A 17,128-nucleotide genomic window follows, 5' to 3' on the forward strand; every position below is an offset into this window, starting at 1 on the left:
CCTGTACTAGGACTAGACATGCATCATTCTTGTCTGCGCATCATTCTCTGTCGCAATCCTACTTGTGTGTGATCTATTTCTTTATGTTTGTTTGCTCGAGTGCTATGTCTGTGCTTTATCTTCTTGTATTTTTCTGCTTATGTTCTGTTCTTTGTTTTTCTATCTATTTTTAACTTCTGTTTACTACTTTACTGTATTCTATTATCCATCCGCTAATTGAAAACGAATAAATGAATGTAACTAACAACCCCGACCCTACTAAGAACTCCCCAGTTCTTACCCCTTCTCTCCCTTCCTCTCCCTTAGATGGAGACGGGCGTGATCTTCTATGAGTTCGAAGACCCTTACGTCTACAAGGATCCGGTACATCACAGTTACTTCATTATGGGTTTGGAGCCTCGTATTAGACGATATGCGTTACCTAATCGAGCTTTTCAACATCCTCTGTCTAGCCCGCATTTTGACCCCAATGCTCCTTACGACTTACCCTTATCCTGGTTCCATCCTGACGCACCTGTACACCCTTTTTCTTGATGATCCCGAGCACCCTATACCAGCTCAACCTTTGAATGAGGTGGAACCTGAGCCTATTATTCCTGATGACCCCGAGTTAGCTGGTGACTACGTACCTGTGATACCACCAGAGTGGGACTTTCCCCCTGAGCCGATCCCTGACTTTCCACAGCTTAATGAGCCGGCACTACCGGACGGTGGGGTAGCTCCTATATACGCGAACGGACCTGTGCTTGCGAATGGTTTTGTACATAGTAACAGTAGTGTTTCTGGTGGATCTGAGGATATAGTTGTAGCTGCGGACGATGAGGAGGAGGAGGATCTTGAGATAGAGATAGAGCAGGATGAGGAGATGGACGAGCCTCACGACGATTCTCCAAACGGCCACGTGTAGATATAGCTTGACAGCCGTAGGGGCATTCTTTTGATGACACTCTAGTCTGACATTATCTGATAGTTAGTCTCTCACTTGTGTTAGTACACCCGAGAGCTAGGAGCTATATAGTGGTTAGGCTAGCCTGGGCGCCAGTTTAGCGGCTTTTTATATGGGCCAGGCCCTGGGAGTGTCGTGTAAATATTAGCTACGTAGGATGACGAGGATGTAAACTGACTTGATCTTGTGTAAACGCTACATGTTTTGTTATAGTGTATATGATGTATATTATCAGCTGTGTTTCTATGTTTATTTATGCTTCCTTTCTATTTCTCTCAATGTATGCCTGTTTATTTTACCTTGTTATCCGCAACGATATAAAAAAAAGTTACTCGTAAAGCTGGCATCGCTCTAACAAGGAACAGGCTCATATATTAAATAATAGTTAATAATTAGGAAGGATAAGTTAGTAACACTTAGCTTCTTGTATGACCATGCATACTGGGAGTTAGGTCGTTACACCAACCCTGCAGTCTGTCTATGTCCGTCAGAAGCAAGTCCCCATTACAGAAGAGGCCATTCAACGAGCTTTAGATCTTTCCTCTACTCCAGAAGGACCGGATTCATTTCAAGAGGCTGCACTCAAGCGCCAGACGTACCAATTTGACAGGGACGCTATTCTCAGAGTTATCGCACTACTTGGCAGCAGATGGATCTACAGATACCATCGATCTCGTCCTAAGGAAATATCAGCTTCTGCACTTACCTTAGAGGTTCACGTATGGGCACAGATTATGTCCCATTACGTTTTTCCGAGCACTCACGAGTCCTTCTTCACTGCAGACATGGCTGTTTTACTATGGTGCATCCTTACAGACCAGCCTCTAAACCTACCAAGACACATCCGGAATGCCATGGGACACGTACAAATTGCGGGCAACTTACCTTTTTCTGCCTTGGTTTTCGATCTTGTCTCAGAAGCTGGAGTCTCCTACAGAGCTGGAGACACAAAAGCCATGCTCCCACGGGATGATCAGTACGTCCCTAATGGGAAATATATCAGACCTCCCGCAGCCACAACAAGCCAGCCTACTGAACCGGCTGTAGACATTCCTCCTTCAACACCACAAGCACCTACTACAAATCAACTGCTCCATCAGATACTTGAAAGGTTGGATCGGCAGGAACACAAAGCAAAGCTAAGAGAGCGTCGTAACAAGCGCCGATTCACATACCTCAAGGAGCTACTTATGGGAAAATACAAAGACCCAGACACCCCGAACTCCACTTTATTTACCAGCACAGGAAGCCATGACGGTCCCGACTGTGGAGATACTGCTACCAACCCACCTTTGTTCCTGACAGATGGCACCGGGGACGGTGCAAAGCCTTAAGTGTGGGGAGGTCGGTCGGTACCTGACTTCCAGAGGTAATTTCTCTTCCGTAACACCAATAAAATAGGACATTTAGTTAGTTTTTCTTTTGTAGAATAGGATAAATTGCATAGTAATAGGTTAGTTGCATGCATGTTCTAATTGATTGAAAAGATAATAAGTTTCTTCTAAGACTCTATTTTTAGAACAAAATTTCACTAATTTTAATCAAAACTTTTATGTTAAATTTGCTTGAAGTTGTATTTGGAACATAGTTTAAAAGGCTAAGAACACACAACCTGTGAGACTTTGAGCCTAAATACATGGTTACATTATTTAACCATAATTATTTTATTCTTGTGTGTTTACTTCTCTATGATTGTAATCTATATTTTGTTTCATCCTATATGTCCAATGTTTAATATATTTATATTCTTGCATATGATTGAGGCCATTATTTGTTTAGCTCACTTATCCAAATTAAGCCTACCCCTTAAGTTACCTTTGTTAGCCACTTTGAGCCTTTAAATCCCATTTGTTCTGTATTTTACCACATCACTAGCCTTAAGCGGAAAAACAATTATATATCCCAATTGAATCTTTGGTTAGCATAAGATAGAATTGTGTGTTAATTAAGTATGGGAAAATTGTGGGAACAAAAGATAATAAGAAAATGTGTCATGATAATATAATGAAAATTTGGGTACTTACTCATGTGAAACTATAAAAGAAAATTAAAAATCTATGTGCAATGATAAGCTATGTTTATTTTTATTCCCTGAAAAAAATAATAATAATAAATCCAAAAATATTCAATAAATAAATAATGGGACAAAATTACCCCAATGCTAAGTTAAAATTCAAGGATCAATGCATATATGATAAAATTAAAATAAAAGTTGATACATGAGTATGGAATGTGAAAGGAAAATTTTGGGTAGCTAGGTGTAAAATTTAAGTTATATAGAATATATATGTGTGTTAGGTGATGACAAGTCATCTTATCCTAATTTTACTAGTCTTTTTCATTTGTTTTTAATAGGTTTTATACACTTTCTTGAGTTACAAGTAAGCCATTTGGGTGGAAATTCATGTGTAGTTGGATTCAATCAACCATGAGTGAATTGATGCATTTTCATGGGGTTTTGGGCTATAATTGCTTATATGTCAAGAATGATAATAAGTCTCATGATTTTAGCAAAGCTTTGATGCATTTGTTGATTGATGACAGGTGACCAAAAGTGCTTGGAGGAAGGTTGAAGAAAGGGGATGGCAGAAGGCAGCAAAACCAACCTGGGGAAGCTCAAGTTTGTGCCAACGTTTGCCTCAAACTTGAGGTCAAACGTTGGCTTAAGAATAAACCCTGGAGAAGCCCAAGTTTGCGCCAACGTTTGCCTCAAACTTGAGGTCAAACGTTGGTGCAACAACTAACCTTGGAGGAGGCCAACGTTTGCGCCCAATTTTGCCGCAAACTTAAGCGCAAACATTGGTGCAACATATATACCAGGGGAGGCCAACGTTGGCGCCAAAGTGTTCTTGGAGGGAGCATGTTTGAGTTCATGTTTGACCTCAAACGTGAACTCAAACGTGAGTGACAGATAAATCCCGTTCTGCATAATTTTAGCAATCCAATGTTTGAGTTAAAGTTTGCCTCAAACTTTGACTCAAACTTAAAGGCTCAAAAGTCCAAATTGCAAACGGATTTCTTCTCAAGTCCAAGAGCAACCAATTGAGGCTATCTTCAATCCAATGCCATCAAGGCCAAGGCCTAAATTCAAGGCTTCAAGACCATTAGAAGAAAATGTATAAATAGAAGTTAGTTTGATTTAGGGCCTGTTTGGGAAACTCTAGAAGTAGCTTTTTTTAACTTTTGACTTATAAAAAGTAGTAGTATTAATGTCGGGTGCAATTTTCAAAACCAAATTGCAACTTTCTAAGAAGCTATTTTGGAGCTTATAGAGAAGTTAAAAAAAATGACTTCTCTCATAATACTTCTACTTTTCATTACATTTCTTTAAAATAAGCACTTTTAGAGTTAAAAATCCAAACACAAAATAACTTATTTATAAGTTACTTTTAACAGAGTCATTTATTGTTTAAGTTATTTTATCAAAAGGAGCTTAATTAAGTTAGTTACCCAAACTGGGCCTTAGAATAGGACGTGAACTTTTACTTTTGAAATTGTACCTCTTGGAGGATTTTTCATACTGTAACTTGGATCTCGGAGGAGAATTCAATTCTCTTCCTCTTTGGGTTTCTTGTTTTCTTTATTGCAAATCTTGCTTGAGTCTTGGGTGTTGAGAATTGAGGAAATTCTGTCTCAATCTCACCTTAAGATCTCTCTTTGTTTCTTTCACTGCACGATTGAAGAATTGAGATTTGAATTCAAGTTTTCTTACTGTTTTGATCTTTAATTTGTTGCAATTGCTTTCTGAATTGGATCAAGGAAGGTAATGAGATCTAGACTTGGTTTTCTAGTCTCTTGACCCCTGAGATCTGAAACTTTCTTTTAATTCTTCTGTTGAATGCTTCTTCAAGCCAGTTTATATTTTCTGTTTAAGATTTACTTCAATTCAATTCATCTTTTACTTTCCTGATCGTTGCAATTTACTCTTCTCTTATTTAATTTCTGCAATCCCAATTCCCAATTCCTTTTACAATTCAAGCAATTTACATTTCTTACACTTTAAGCTTCAGTCATTTACATTTCTTGCAATCTAAGTTTCTGCAATTTATATTTCTTGCACTTTAAGATTCAGCTTCTTTAATTTCTCTGCACTTTACATTCTTGTCAATTATCCCTCTCCCTTTAAAATTCATGCAATTTAGCTTCTGTTGGATACAAATTACTCAACTCAACTCTTGTTCGCTTGACTAAATCAACCACTAAACTAAAATTGCTCAATCCTTCAATCCCTGTGGGATCGACCTCACTCATGTGAGTTATTATTACTTGATGCGACCCGGTACACTTGCCGGTGAGTTTTGTGTTGGATCGTTTTCCACACATCAAGTTTTTGGCGCCGTTGCCGGGGATTGATTAGATTGACAATGATAAAGTGAAGTGGAGATCTAGATCAAGCACTTTTTCTTTTCTGTTTCTTTACTTTTCAATTAACCCACTAACTGTTTGAATTTTTGCCTAAGCCAATTGAAACTTCACTTTAGCAATAGAGTGAAGTTTTCCTGGTTTTTGCTATTCTATGCATTCCTTGTGTTCTTGCTTGCTGAATATATGACAGAAGCAATATTCTTCTACTAATCTTTTAAGCCTATCAACTGTTTGACACATTGTGTCAACTAACCCTCTGACCACATTTTGGCATGAGTGTATTCAATCTTCATTTGGACTGTTTGTGATTGTGCAGATTATGGAGAAGAACCCAACAAACCCCAGTTATTGTGAGAGTAGTGTCCTCACCCCAGATGAAAATGCAACGAGTTGAAGCATCCGCTCATCACCATGAACGATGTTGCTCAATGGCTTGAAGCCTTCCCACAAGAAAGCATCATCGGATGGGAAGATCTAGTGAGCGAATTCCTGGCCAAGTTGAAACCACCCCAGGAAATTGGTAAACTAGAGGCAGAAGTGCAACCATCCACACAAGAGAAGGGAGCGATGGAAGTTGAAGGTGTAAATGCAGTCATGAACCAAAATCAACAGATACCCCAACAACTTCAGCAACAATTGGAGCTGATGGCCAGAAAAATCGATTGGCTGCAAGTTGCTGTAGTAAATGCACATAACCTACCTCAACATTCACATGGTTGGAATCAATCTGAAAAAGGTTTTGGAGCAATTAACTATGAGCCATAAAGTCATGAGCAATCATACTCTCCAAACAGTACCTCAAGCCGGTTCAAACACAAATCTCAGGGTGATGTGTACAACCCACCCTGGAGGACTCATTCCAACTGGAGGAGGAGCAAGCACCAAAATCAAGGACCAAAGGACCTTAATTACAACAACCCCAACTTCACAAACTAGCAAAAACATCACCATACCAACAACAACCATTACACACCACCACAACACCCGTCATTTCAATCCCATCACACCTCACAATTTGCCCATAACAACTTTCAACAACCATCTCATTTTATACAACCACAACCAGATCTAGACTCTCAAAGAATCTCTAGTCTGGAAATGATGATAGAGAAACTCATAAAAAATCAAGAGATGGTAAGCAAAAACCAAGAAGCTTCAATCAGAAAACTTGAGAGGCAAATGAAACAACTGGCTAAGCACCTTGCAGAAATGGGTGAGAAAAGGGCAATTACCATTTTCAAAGCCACTAAAGATGACCCACAAGACAACGAAAAAGCTGCTAGGTGGGAGAAATGGAAAGCAATCATAGAGGAAAGTGAGAGGGCTATGGAAAAAGAAACAATCATCAAAGAAAAGCACCACAGAGAAATTCTTCAAGAAGAAGTAAAGGAAAGGAAGCCCACAGTAAGAGGAGAAGATCAAAGGCAACAGGATTTTCAACTTCCATGATCAAAGGATGGAGGATGTCAAGCTAGTGACAATAAAGAAGCGCTTGTTGGGAGGCAACCCAACCTGAGGTAGTTTTCTTTTCATAGCTATTTTAATAACAAGGTTAATTAGCTGTATCTATATTGCAAGAAGCTAAGTTTGGTGTTGCACACCAAAATAATATAAGGGAGAATGAAGGATTCTAAGTTTGGTGTTCCACCAAAATCTCATCATAAAATATATTCTCACCTTATGCATAATGCTAGCTTCAAGCATTTAGATAAACTAGTTAACTATTTTGCTATTTCCTAGTTTTTAGTTCTATTACCTCTGGCAAAGAAAAAGAGTTCTGCATATGGTCAATCTGATGCATGAGAACCATTGGCAAGGTACTAAGTTTGGTGTTCCCACACCAAAGTAAGTTCAAAAGCCCACAAATAATTCATGCATGATAACCATTTCTTCTTTCAAGTGCTTGGGGATCAAGCAACTTTCAATATCATTGCAGAGCATCATACAAGTTTTTGGAAGGATTAAGCATCATCACCCAAAGAAATGAAAGAGGAATGTTAAGACCAGCAATGATGATGATGAGGAGTAAAGCGAGTAAACTCCAAAAGGTTGTATTGTTAAGTGATTATTTTGCATCAGACACTGCTATGATTGAAAATGATATTGTACCCCTGTTTGTTTGTCTGTCTAGTATAGCTTTTCTGTAATACAATAATTGAGATGCTTGATTATTCACAACATTATACTCTCCAAAACTTGCTTGCACTCAATGTCTCAAAAAGGCATCACATGACAGTTCTTTGAAAAGAAGGATCGAGGAATTAAACAATTTTGAGGCAAGCAAAAGATTAGGAGAAGTGGTGGTTCTAGTTGTATGAGTTTTGCATTGAGGTTGCATGCTTATGAAAACTTGCATGGGAGCTTGTAGGCAGGACATAGAGTTCAAAGAAGTATTGTGGAGATTCTCAAATATTTATTGATCCAAGAAGCAGCAAACAAAAGAAAATAAAGAAAATACAAAAACAAAAGAACATGGCCCAAGGCTCTGAGCATCAATTACTAGGCAGAAAAGAAGGAAGAAACAAAAACTCAAAGAGTTGTTATCCTAGTAAATGCTTGTGGTCGAATTGTGTCAAAGAGAGAGGCTTCAGCAAGTAAATCCTTAGGGGTGCTTTAACACCTAATACCTTAAAACCAACTGGTTTAGGAGTATTGATTGAAAGCTTATCTAAAGAGCCGCTTTGAGACATGACACTTAGAGTCAATGCCAAAACACAGAAATTCTAAGCTGCTTCAAGGTGATTACCTATAGAGAGATCTCCATGATATCATTTGGACAAAAGTCCTAGGACCTAAGACTTCCAAGATGTAGGGACTAGTAAGCACTGAAGCCCTTGCATGAGCATATAATTTAGAGTTCACCCCACTGTCACTTAATCACATCACTCACAGGATATGACAAGTTATTCTTCAATCTACTTCTAATTGAAAGAACCTTTGAGCATAATTCTTTTCTTGCTTGAGGACAAGAAAGATTTAAGTTTGGTGTTGTGATGACAAGTCATCTTATCCTAATTTTACTAGTCTTTTTTATTTGTTTTTAATAGGTTTTATACACTTTCTTGAGTTACAAATAAGCCATTTGGGTGGAAATTTGTGTGTAGTTGGATTCAATCAACCATGAGTGAATTGATGCATTTTCATGAGGTTTTGGGCTATAATTGCTTATATGTCAAGAATGATAATAAGTCTCATGATTTTAGCAAAGCTTTGATGCATTTGTTGATTGATGACAGGTGACAAAAACGGCTTGGAGGAAGGTTGAAGAAAAGGGATGGCAGAAGGTAGCAAAACCAACCTGGGGAAGCTCAAGTTTGTGCCAACGTTTGCCTCAAACTTGAGGTCAAACTTTGGCTTAAGAACAAACCCTGGAGAAGCCCAAGTTTGCGCCAACGTTTGCCTCAAACTTGAAGTCAAACGTTGGTGCAACAACTAACCCTGGAGGAGGCCAACGTTTGCACCCAAGTTTGCCACAAACTTAAGAGCAAACGTTGGTGCAACATATATACCAGGGGAGGCCAACGTTTGCGCCAACGTTTGCCTCAAACTTGGAGACAAACGTTGGCGCCAAAGTGTTCTTGGAGGGAGCATGTTTGAGTTCATGTTTGACCTCAAACGTGAACTCAAACGTGAGTGACAGATAAATCCCGTTCTGCATAATTTTAGCAATCCAACGTTTGAGTTAAAGTTTGCCTCAAACTTTGACTCAAACTTAAAGGCTCCAAAGTCCAAATTGCAAACGGATTTCTTCTCAAGTCCAAGAGCAACCAATTGAGGCTATCTTCAATCTAATTTCATCAAGGCCAAGGCCCAAATTCAAGGCTTCAAGACCATTAGAAGAAAGTATATAAATAGAAGTTAGTTTGATTTAGAATAGGACGTGAACTTTTACTTTTGAAATTGTACCTCTTGGAGGATTTTTCATACTGTAACTTGGATCCTGGAGGAGAATTCAATTCTCTTCCTCTTTGGGTTTCTTGTTTTCTTTATTGCAAATGTTGCTTGAGTATTGGGTGTTGAGAATTGAGAAAATTCTGTCTTAATCTCACCTTAAGATCTCTCTTTGTTTCTTTCACTGCACTATTGAAGAATTGAGATTTGAATTCAAGTTTTCTTACTGTTTTGATCTTTAATTTGTTGCAATTGCTTTGTGAATTGGATCAAGGAAGGTAGTGAGATCTAGACTTGGTTTTCTAGTCTCTTGACCCCTAAGATCTGAAATTTCCTTTTAATTCTTCTGTTGAATGCTTCTTCAAGCCAATTTACATTTTCTGTTTAAGATTTACTTCAATTCAATTCATCTTTTACTTTCCTGATCGTTGCAATTTACTCTTCTCTTGTTTAATTTCTGCAATCCCAATTCCCAATTCCTTTTACAATTCAAGCAATTTACATTTCTTGCACTTTAAGCTTCAGTCATTTACATTTCTTGCAATCTAAGTTTCTGCAATTTATATTTCTTGCACTTTAAGATTCAGCTTCTTTAATTTCTCTGCACTTTACATTCTTATCAGTTATTGCTCTCCCTTTAAAATTCATGCAATTTAGCTTCTGTTGGATACAAATCACTCAACTCAACTCTTGTTTGCTTGACTAAATCAACCACTAAACTAAGATTGCTCAATCCTTCAATCCCTGTGGGATCGACCTCACTCATGTGAGTTATTATTACTTGATGCGACCCGGTACACTTGCCGGTGAGTTTTGTGTTGGATCGTTTTCCACACATCATTAGGTGAAAGCTTGGGTTAATTAAAGATTCAATTTATAAGCTTACTTAGCCATATATGTACCCTTACCCTTACCTTGGCCCCATTACAACCTTGAAAAGACCTCATGATGTTTGCATTGGTACATTAAATGTTGTTGATTGGTTAGGTGAAGAACAAAAATTAGAAAGCATGATTAGAGAAGGATAGAGTGATTACCCTATACACTAGAGAGACTAGAGTATACATACATCATCAGTGAGGGGTCAATGCCTAAATTCTATGTTCCCTGCTTTCATGAGCTACCTTCTTGCATTTTTATCTGTTCTTACTATATAAGAATTGAATTAGTGGAATTTAATTTTTGATTGTCTTGAAGAGCTTATTTACTTTTGACCAAGTGGACAAGAATCATATAGTTGCATTCACATATATAGTTTGCATTGCATTGCATAAGTTTTACATGTTCCTACTCATTTATTTTATCTCCTTCAACTAAGCATGAGGACATGCTAATGTCTAAGTGTGGGGAGATTGATAAACCATTATTTTATGGTTTATATTGTGTTTAATTATGTGGTTTTTATCAAATCTTTACCCACTTATTCATTAAATTAGCATGTATTTACAATTCCTTCCCAAAATTACTCCATGGTTGAAAACTTGCTTCCTAGAGACTTTTAATTAAATATTTTAATTCTCCTTTATTCCATTCGATGCCGTGATCCGTGTGTTAAGTGTTTCAAGCTTTATAGGGCATGAATGACTTGGGGATTGGAAAGGAGGCTTGCAAAAATGGAAGGAACACAAGAAACTAAGGAGATGACCAGCGAGAAGTGATGCGGGCGCATGGCCCACGCGACCGCACGAAATAGAGGAAATTACAGTGACGCGATCGCGTGCCTGACGCGAACGCATGGATTGGAAACTGCACAAGTGACGCGAATGCATGGACGATGCGCACGCGTGGCAAGGCAAAACGCTGGATGACGCAAACGCATGGATGACGCGATCGCGTGACGTGCGCGATCTGCAGAATCTGCAGAATTCGCTGGGGGCAATTTTGGGTCCTGTTTTGACCCAGTTTTTGGCCCAGAAAAGCAAATTAGAGCCAGGGAACATGCAGAGACCAGAGGGACATTCATTTTGCAATATTTTTAGTTTTTAGATCTGATTTTACTCCTCCTCTAGGTTCTCTCTCTAGAGATTCATAGTTCTTAGGATTTTGTTTTTATTGCTTTTTGGATTGGGATATTGAGAAGAGTTATTACCTCCGCCAAGACTTCATCATTCTAGTTTGTTTCCTTACTTGTCACTTACTCTTTCATATCCTTAATTTGTTCAGAATTACTATTGGATTATTTTTAGAATTTATTAATACAAGAACTATTTTTATTTTTAATTGGTCTCTTTGATTATTATTATTTATCATGTCTTTCTTTATTTCCCTTTCTTATTCTGTGAAGTTTACAATCATAATGAGCGAGTAGTTCCATAACTTGATTGGGAGTTGATTGAAAAGAGGACCTTGAGTTGGAATGCTCAAGAGTAAAATTATAATTGGGTTTATCGTTGGGTCACCCTCTAGTCACTGACACTAGTCCTTCCCAAGGGAGAGGATTAGAACTTGTGAATAGAAACTGACTTCCAACTTGCTTAACTTTCCTTTATCTGGTAAGGGATAACTGAGCAGAACAACCTTCAATTATCAATTGATCTTGGGAGAACTCCAACAAGGATAGGACTTCCGACTAATCTACTCCCGGTCAAGGTTTTTATTTAAATTACATAAATTCTCTGATTTAATTTCCTGTTTATCAACTCAAACCATTTTAGAAAACATCTGATTAATAAAATAGTACATCTTTCTGCAACTCGTTGGGAGACGACCTGGGATTCATACTCCCAGTATTTTAATTCTAATTTTGTGACAACCCTTCTAAATTGATAAGCGGATTTTTGTTGGTTAAGGACTATACTTGCAACGTTCCTCTTACATCAATTTCTTAATCCGCCAATTTCCGCCACGTCATTGCCTCCCAACAAGCACTTCTTTAATGTCAATAGCTTGACAGTGGGCTCTCATGGATCCTCACAGATACTCAGAGCATGAAGATGGCCTCCCAATACCAAACTTAGAGTTTGAATGTGGGGGCTCTGTTTGACTCTGCATTGAGAGAAGCTTTTCATGCTCCTTCCACAGAAGTCAGAAGAGGGTGCAATGAAGTCACCAAGTATCTTCCTTGCATTGTTGGCATTGTTGTTATTTTTGGCTGCTATATTTTCTTCTTTTTCGAAAATTTCTGTTAGGTCCTCTCCAGAGAGTTGTGCTTTAGCTTCTCTTAGCTTCCTCTTCAAGGTCCTTTCAGATTCAGGATCAGCTTCAACAAGAATGCTTTTGTCTTTGTTCCTGCTCATAAGAAAGAGAAGAGAACAAGAAAGTATAGAATCTTCTATGTCACAGTATAGATATTTCTTGAGGTGTGTAGAAGAGTATAATGATGATGTAGAGAGAAGAGATGAAGAATTCGAACTCAGAGAGAGGGAGAGAGGGTTTGAATTATAAGAAGAAGAGAAGAGTGTTAGTAATTAAATAAATAAATAGAAAGAGAGAAGAGGGGGAGAGAATTTGAATTTAAATTAAAATAAAATGAAACTATTTTTGTTTTTATTTTAAAATGTAGTTAGAATTCAAAAATTAAAAAGAGAAATAAAATAAAATTTGAAAACTAAATAAATTACTTAATTAAAAAGATTTTTGAAAAAGTGGTTAGTGATTTTCGAAAATTTAGAAAGAGAAAAGTAGTTAGGTGGTTTTGAAAAAGATATGATTGAAATAGAAAAACTTTTAAAATCAAATAAAAAGTCAAGTAGTTAATTGAAAAAGATTTGAAAATCAATTTTGAAAAGAAAAGAAGTTAGAAAAGATTTTGAAATTGATTTTGAAAAAGATATGATTGAAATTTATTTTGAAAAAGATTTAAAAGAGAAATTAAAAAAGATTTGATTTTGAAAATTAAAGTTGATTACTTGACTAACAAGAAACTAAAAGATATGATTTTAAAATTTAAAGATTGAACCTTTCTTAATAGGCAAGTAATAACTTGAGATTTTTGAATCAATCATATTAAATGTTAGTAATAAATTCGAAAATATGAAATCAAAATAAGAAAAAGATTTTGAAAATCAAATTTTTGAAATTTTCGAAAATATGAAAGAAGAAAATTGAAAAAGATTTTGATTTTTGAAAAAGGTTTTGAAAAGATAGGATTTTTAAATTGAAAATTTGACTTGACTCATAAGAAATAACTAAATTTTAAAAATTTTTGACTAAGTCAAACCAAATTTTCGAAATTTATTTGTAAATAAGGGAAAGATATTTTTTTTATTTTTGAATTTTTAATGAAGAAAGAGAAAAACAACAAAAAGACTCAAAACATGAAAATTATGAATCAAAACACACAATGCATGCAAGAACACTTTGAATGTCAAGATGAACATCAAGAACACTTTAAATGTCAAGATGAACACCAAGAACTTATTTTTGAAAATTTTTAAGAAAAGAAAAACATGCAAGACACCAAACTTAAAAATTTTTTATGTTGAGACACTAACAAATTGAAAATGCATATGAAAAACAAGAAAAGACACAAAACAAGAGAAAGCAAAGATCAAATAAGGGAAATCATCAAGAACAACTTGAAGATTATGAAGAACACCATGCATGAGTTTTCGAAAATTTTTTTAGAAAAATTAAAACAAGCAATTGACACCAAACTTAAAATTTGACACTAGACTCAAAGAAGAAACACAATATTTTTGGTTTTTATGGTCTTATTAATTAATTTTTTTTTTGGATTTTTTGAAGATAAGAAATAAAAAGCTTAAAAATAAAATAAAGTTACCTAATCTGAGCAACAAGATGAACTGTCAGTTGTCCAAACTCGAACAATCCCCGGCAACGGTGCCAAAAACTTGGTACACGAAATCGTGATCTCACTTTTCACACAATTCCATGCAACTAACCAGCAAGTGCACTGGGTCGTCCAAGTAATACCTTACGTGAGTAAGGGTCGATCCCACGGAGATTGTCAGCTTGAAGCAAGCTATGGTCATCCTTGTAAATCTTAGTAAGGCGAATTCAAATGGTTTTGAGATCTTGATAATTAAAATATACTTAAAACAGAAAATAAGATAGAAATACTTATGTAATTCATTGATAGGAGTTTCAGATAAGCGTATGAAGATGCTTTGTTTCTTCTGAACCTCTTCTTTCCTATTGCCTTCATCCAATCATTCATACTCCTTTCCATGGCAAGCTGTATGTTGGGGATCACCGTTGTCAATGGCTATCGTCCGTCCTCTCAGTGAAAATGGTCCAGCTACGGGTTACATAGGGCTAATCATCTGTCGGTTCTCACTCATGTTGGAATAGGATCCATTGATCCTTTTGCGTTTGTCACTACACCCAACACTCATGAGTTTGAAGCTCGTCATAGTCATCCCATCCCAGATCCTACTCGGAATACCACAGACAAGGTTTAGACTTTTCGGATCTCAAGAATGCTGCCAATTGATTCTAGCTTATACCACGAAGACTCTGATCTCACGGAATGGAGGGCTCTGTTGTCAGGAGAGGCAACCATGCGTCGTGAATCAAGAGGCTAAGAGACATGCATTCAAGTTCGTTTTCAAGTAGAACGGAAGTGGTTATCAGGCACGGGTTCATAAGTGAGAATGGTGATGAGTGTCACTTGATCATCACATTCATCATGTTGAAGTACGAATGGATATCTTAGAATAAGAATAAGAAGGAATTGAATAGAAAAATAGTAGTACTTTGTATTGATTCATGAGGAACAGCAGAGCTCCACACCTTAATCTATGGGGTGTAGAAACTCCATCGTTGAAAATACATAAGTAATGAAGTTCCCGGCATGGCCGAATGGCCAGCCCCCTAAACGTGATCAAGAAAATGATCTAAAGATGAAAATACAATAGCAAGAGGTCCTATTTATAATGAACTAGTGACCTAGTGTTTACAGAAATAAGTAAATGATGCAGAAATCCACTTCCGGGCCTTGGTGTGTGCTTGGGCTGAGCATTGAAGCTTTCACATGTAGAGACTTTTCTTGGAGTTAAACGCCAGCTCTGGTGCCAGTTTGGGCGATTAACTCCAACTTTTATGCCAGTTCTGGCGTTTAACGCTAGAATAGGGCAGAAAGTTGGCGTTTAAATGCCAGTTTGTGTTATCAAAACTCAGGCAAAGTATGGACTATTATATATTGCTGGAAAGCCCAGGATGTCTACTTTCCAACGCAATTGAGAGCGCGCCAATTGGGCTTGTGTAGCTCCAAAAAATCTATTTCGAGTGCAGGGAGATCAGAATCCAACAGCATCTGCAGTCCTTTTTCAGCCTCTGAATCAGATTTTTGCTCAGGTCCCTCAATTTCAGCCTGAAAATACCTGAAATCACAGAAAAACACACAAACTCATAGTAAAGTCCAGAAATGTGATTTTTATTTAAAAACTAATAAAAATATAATAAAAAGTAACTAAAACATACTAAAAATTACCTAAAAATAATGCCAAAAAGCATATAAATTATCCGCTCATCAATCTACTTCCTTATTACGTACTGTGTCAGCAATTTGTAAGAACTGTGCCAGAAACTCAATAGGTTCTTCTTGTGGAAGACCGGAATACTGGCAATTTTGCTGCACTGTGATAATGAGCTGAGGGTTTAGCTCAAAGTTGCTGGCTCTGATGGGGGGGTATACAGATACTACTCCCATATGAAGCAATAGTGGGGTTAGAATATAATCTCAGAGTCCTTCTGGAATGTTCATTTCCACTTAAGTCCATGATGGAAAAGGAAGATGATGTGGATTGTAAATAAAAATTTTATTCCTCTTTTTTTTTTTGAAATTAAAGAAATTAAAATAAAGTAAATAAAAAAATTGATGCAAGTTTCAAAAATTAAAAAAGAAAAAGAAATAAAAGAAATTAGAAAACTAAATTAATTAATTAATTAAAAAGATTTGAAAATTTGTGGGTGAGGATTTTCGAAAAATGAAGAGAGAGAAAGTGATTAGGAAGTTTTGAAAAAGATATGTCTTAAAATTAAAGATACTTGTAAGAAAATAAATAAAAGAAAAGATTTGAAAAAGATATGATTTTAAAATTTTAAGGATTGAAACTTTCTTAACAAGAAAACACCAAACTTAAAATTTTTCAATCAAAATAATAAAATAGGACAAGTAATTTGAAAATTATAAAATAGAAAAAGATTTTGAAAGATTTTATAAAAGATTTTCGAAAAATATAAAAAGAAAATTGAAAAAGAATTTGTTTTGAAAAGATTTAAAAAGATAAATTTTTAAAATTGAAATTTTAACTTGACTAACAAGAAACTACCAAATTTTAAAAATTTTGACTAAGTCAACCTAAGGAATTTGAAATGATGAGTAAATAAAGGAAAAGATATTTTTTGAATTTAATGAGGAAAGAGAAAAATAATAAAATGACACCAAACTTAGAATTTTTAGATCAAAACAAAGAAAACAAACAAGAAAACTTTGAATGTCAAGATGAACACCAAGAACACTTTGAAGATCAAGATGAACACCGAGAACAAATTTTGAAAATCTTTAAGAAAATAAAAAACACAAAGGACACCAAACTTAAAAAAAAATTTATACTTTGGACACTAATAATTCGAAAATGCACAAGAAAAACAAGGAAAGACACAAAACAAGAAAAACTAAAGATCAAACAAGGAAAATAAACAAGAACAACTTGAAGATCAAGAAAGAACAAGGAACATAAAACTCGAAAATATGAAGAATAAAAAGAACATACAATTCGAAAAATTGAAGGAAAATAAACACATGCAATTGACACCAAACTTAAAACATGAAACTAAACTCAAACAGAAGACTCAATTATTAGTTTATTGGTTTTTATCTATTTATTAAAAATTTTTGAAAAAATCTAGAAAAAGAAAACAAGGATTTTAAAATTTTAACAAAAACAATAATAAAAGACTCAAATTTAGTGACTCTAAACCAAAAAAGATAAATTTTTCCTAATCTAAGTAACAAGATGA

At 36.0% G+C, this 17,128-nt stretch overlaps 1 pseudogene; it reads left to right on the forward strand.

The window, feature by feature from the left end:
• Nucleotides 1–306: 306 nt before the first annotated feature.
• On the forward strand, nt 307–907 carry LOC148566981 (uncharacterized; annotated as a pseudogene).
• Nucleotides 908–17,128: the final 16,221 nt, after the last annotated feature.

This window comes from Arachis ipaensis, chromosome B4 (genome assembly GCF_059453495.1).
Source record: "Arachis ipaensis isolate K30076 ecotype BB chromosome B4, ASM5945349v1, whole genome shotgun sequence".
NCBI classification, from domain to species: domain Eukaryota; kingdom Viridiplantae; phylum Streptophyta; class Magnoliopsida; order Fabales; family Fabaceae; genus Arachis; species Arachis ipaensis.